General features: G+C 35.9%; 1 pseudogene; it reads left to right on the top strand.

The window, feature by feature from the left end:
- The first annotated feature begins 681 nt into the window (after positions 1-681).
- LOC149547140 (mannan endo-1,4-beta-mannosidase 8-like) lies at positions 682-4,028 on the top strand (annotated as a pseudogene).
- The last annotated feature ends 999 nt before the right edge of the window (positions 4,029-5,027 follow it).

Genomic DNA, 5,027 nt, shown 5'->3' with positions numbered 1-5,027 from the left:
GTTGATCCAGTATATTATCAAGAGGTGTCATGCGAAGCTGACGATGAGAGTTTTCACTCGAGTCAAGGAGAAGACAATCATAGTGTATGTTCATCTTCATATGAATCAAATGCAAGCTGGGAAGAAGAAAGCAATGACTGGAGTGAGTATTCTTATGTCAATAAAGGTATGAGTTCTATTTCTAAATCTAAAAGTAAATTTCTAGTGTAGAGTTATACAAGTCAACTAGATGTTGAAAGTTGTGAAGATTTGTCTACACAATACGAGGATAAAGAGGTTGTTTATAAGAATGGATTACCTAATTTTGTAGATGAATATCTTGAGAATGAATGCAGTGATGATCAGTATATGAATTATTCTAAGGTTAATGCATCAGCACCTATTACTAAGATAAATAATGATAGATCTGCAAGACATTTGAATCATCTACATGAAGAAGATGAAATTAACTTTGATTTATATTCTACATGCTTCGTTGATGGAGTAGAAAGTGAGTCCACATGTAGTTCTGATTTTTATTCGCATGCTGAAAGTCTCCATGAAGACAAGATGGATAATGGTTTTAAAGTATATACTAACGCTCTATATGATGAAAATCCTTAGGATAATTAGCTCATTTTTTGTCATAATGTTTAAAGAGGATCACTACATGGATTTATCAACCTATTGTTTGAAGAAGGCATGGAGACTTCAGATTTAGTGGACAATGAGTTTAATGATGATACTTTATCATACTACTATAATAAGTTAGATTATTCTTCTTCTAGGTATGATAGTGAAGATAATGATGCTGCATCTGATGATATGGATGACAAGGTGTTAGACAAAGTAATTATTGAAAATCAGTGTGCACCTTGTAAAGATTTTTATTATGAACCTTCTAATGTGAAGACTAATCTGTTTGTTGACTGTGAAGAAACATTTGAAGATTATGGATTAGTTTCAAATTCTAATATGGATGACATGTGTGAATATGAATCTAACTCCTCATTTGAGATTCAGTCGGCAACATTTGAAGAGATGCAAAGTCAAGGTGAGTTGAAAAATCTTGATATATATAATTCTTTCCATGAATCTGAATATGAAGACTTTGAGTTTCTGGTAGACAGTATGCATGAATTAGTCAGTAAAGATTAGTTTCAGTTTGATGTTGACATTCATGAGCATGCTGATATTCTTTTTCATAATGAGCAAGAGGTTAAAGTTATGCTATGTTTTTACATGCATTATGAAAGTGAAGGTGTTGATTTTATTTTGCCAAGTGATTTGTTTCATGATGTTAATCTGATTGGTGAAATTGGTAGAAGTAATTTCAGTTTACCTCATGAGGAAAGGAATGAAAATCAGGTGTATGATAGAGGTAAACAATTTTTTTGAGGTTTAGTGGCCCGGGGCCATCGTGTGTACATAATCTTAGTGGTAGTTTTCCTATTTTCAATAAAGTTGTTCGAGAGAGGTTTTGAAGTTGAGGTGTGTGATCTACTTCTCCCAGAGATCTAAAATATTTCCATTCCTACAAGGGACATGCATCCCCAAATAGAGCCACTATTGGCGCTCAAAATTGTAGTCTAAATTTAGAGTACCATTGAGAAATCAAACCCCATAAATGCCCATAAATGCATGTGTACCTGGCTGTATCTTTGAGATCCCTAACGTGTATAATGTTTCTAACACCTTCCATTTAGCCCATCCAAATGTTCCATGAACTTAAATCATCATTTCGAGTCATTTTGTGAAGTCCCATTTTGAGAAATTGCCAAATCTGCATTTTCACCTAAGTGTCAAACAATGATAGAAGGTTGTGTTTGCAAGTGAATATCCCACATCTAGAAATGTTTTATGACTTGCCACTTTGGGAGTATCTAAATTTTGTACCTAAGAACCTATGTTTTAGATTTTGAGTCATTTTAAATTTGTTTGACTAGGTCTCGAATCGCTCAAAGTTGGTCATTTACTGTTTTGTGCATTTGTGTAGTTCACATTTATGGAAAGCCCTATTTGACATGCTATAATTTTGACCTAGCTGACCAAAATGTTGAAATTCCTATTGTGTTGCATTAGAAACGTCAAAGACTTGTTATGTTTCAAGTTTCAGCTTATGACGAATCCGTTTGATCAGTTTTCAAATGCGATTACAAACACAATTTCTATCTTTCTACTGGTGTCATAAAGTGCAGATTGATTGGAACCCCTGTTCATGATGTTATAAATTGAGATCTATGATTGCCTAAATTGAATGGATTGTACCACTATGTTGTCCTCTAAAAATACTTTAAGTGTGCCATTTGCAAGTCATGACGAATCCATTTGCATACTTTTTCAAGTCAATTCCATTTGCAAAAAAATCACTTTTCTGTCATTATTTCTAGTCAACAAATCCAAGTAGCCTACTTTGACTGATCACCATTTGTGTCCTATTGTTCATCATGAGCCCAAATAATAGATCCATACTCTCCTCATGATAGTTAATTGATGCCCTAAGTTTCGTGCCTCCAAGTGTCCATCTACCCAGTTTTCGAAGCCAATTCCATATGTTATTTATGGTTTTCTAACATGTTTTCATGCAAGTGATTTTGAGAAGGCAACTTCGACAGTGAATATCTTTTGACCCTAAACTTTTTGAGAGATGAGATTTGACAGGGTGAAAATATGTGGAATAGAGAATCAATATGTTAGATTTCAGAGCCCGACCAGGTGTTTATGTCAGTTTTTAAAGCTAGGCAACGGGCCTCCTAACATAGATTTCACAATGGTGCAGAAATGTTTGAAAATGAGTTTCAATGGTGAACTTTTAATCAAAGTTGATTCCAGTCAGTTCAAGAGGGTTGATGGATAAGTTTTCCATGTCAATTGTTCAGAAATAAATGTTTTTTTAGCCGAACCCAGTTTGGGGCCCAACTAATCCTGTCAGATTAATAAGGTGATAAAAATAAGGTGGAGAGATTCAATATATCAAAGGATAGACCTTATTATCAAGATCAACCGAGGAAAAGGTATTCATCAAAATTGAGCCTCTCAGTAATGACAAGACTTTTCTTTATTTAAAAAATTTCTCGATTGAAAGATGAAATTTTCTCACTGATGTAAAGAATGGGGTTTTAAAACTTGTGCATCCAAATGTTAAGAAGTGCAGTACAAGAACATTAGCTTCACGAAATGGAGGTTGGAGAACCCTTCAAAAATTCCCTAGTGTTTATAATGAGGACATCTTCAAGGCTTTAGACTTTATTGTAAGTGAAGCCAAGGAGAATAAAATTAGATTGATTTTGAGCATATTGAACAACTCATGGGAAGCCTATGGAGGGAAAGCACAATATGTGAAGTGAGGGAAGGAGGATGGTTTAACTCTTAAATATAATGATGATTTCTTGATCCAACCCTCAAGACCTATTTTAAAGCCCATATTAATGATGTGTTAAAAAAGATGAATACAGTGACAAAAGTGATATACAAGGATGATCGCACCATTTTTGCATGGGAACTCATGAACGAACCCCATTATCAGTTTGACCCATCTGGAAATGCATTGTAGGCATGGATAGAAGAAATGGAAGCATACGTAGAATAGGTGGATTCAAAACATATGTTAGAGATAGAGATGGAAAGGTTTTATGGGTTTTAGCTCTAGACAATCCATGACTCAACCCATACAGTACCACTCAAGATGAGGGTGCGGACTTCATCAGAAACCACAAGGCTTTTGGAATTAATTTTGCATTTGTTCATATCTGCATAGTGGGCTGGGTTGATCAATACATTATTCCAAAGCACTTTCCATTTATGAAGAGTTGGACACAAGCTCATTTTGAAGAAGTAGAAAAGACTCTAAAGATGCTTGTTCGTTTGTTGAATTTGAAGTGTTTGAGAGATATGGAGGATAGAACATTAGCTATAGAGACACATTTATGCAAATAGAATATGGAGATCATGACATTACAGAGGAATACGTGGCAATAGAGGCAAAGGACAGCTTAAAGGAAGTCAAAGGTAGCCGCACATTACATCAAACAAGCATTCCAATGCAATAGAGTTCCCATGCAGTTAAGAAAGCAGCCCACATCCAAGCCACATTTTTTAAAAAGAAAAGCATCGATAGGAAGAATGAAGGTGGATCCACATAGGGGAAAAGAGCTCACGCCAAAAGAGGAATAATAAAAAGGAAGCCATCTGAAGAGTGTTGAGGTAGTATTTTAAGAAAACATACTAGCATATAAAAAGAGTCGGCTAGCATATAAACTACAGTCATAACAGCAGCCGTCTTAGCAGACACAAGGAAGAAGCCGCCAAATGCTGGATAAAGGAAGAGTGCTCATGCATTGAGGAAAGCCAAAGAGAACATTCAAAAATAAGAAGCCATAGCTAAAACAAGAGGAGCAGTCGCCAGTCAAAGACAGGGTCATTGTTAATGCAAGCAAAGCTCATTTGGTTTATCCCATATTCATGGGGGCGGGGGCGGGAGGGGTGAGTTTTAATATGTAAATAGATAGTTGCATGATGCTTAAGTGTCTTAAAGACGCATTGGTTTTTAAGGCCATGTCCTCATGTGGTATGACCAGCTCATGCGTCCACATAGTCGTATGACCGGAGAGAAGTTTCAAAGATCTTACATTGTTACGCTTACCCCTTGTGGTCGGGAGCCAATTTCTGAAAAGTTTTGAAATTATTCCCAGTCTTATGATCGTAGAAGGATTCTCAAATTTTCTTGGTGTTACGCTCGATGCGTAAGAACGCAAAGCAAAATCTTTAGCATAAGAACGTAAAGAGAAAGCCTTGGGTATTACGGTGCTACGAAATTTGACGCCCGTATGGTCGGGAAGCAAAATTTGCGTGCTCACAGTGCTACAGGAAAATAAGTAGTGTATTAAGAAATAAACATATTTCAGGCATATGAACGAAAGCATGTCCCAACATAGAAGTACAAAGGAAAAATTGAAATATTTCAAATTGAAAATAAAATGTGGGACCCGCCTATGTTGTGAGCCAGTCAAAAAATTGACATGTGGTATGAAAGAAATGGAGGGATAAGG

The sequence above is a fragment of the Cupressus sempervirens genome, chromosome 7 (genome assembly GCF_028749045.1).
Source record: "Cupressus sempervirens isolate cs-2001-9-10 chromosome 7, ASM2874904v1, whole genome shotgun sequence".
NCBI classification, from domain to species: Eukaryota; Viridiplantae; Streptophyta; class Pinopsida; order Cupressales; family Cupressaceae; genus Cupressus; species Cupressus sempervirens.
Note: the sequence above shows the minus strand (reverse complement) of the source record. Positions and strands in the feature narration are given on the sequence as shown.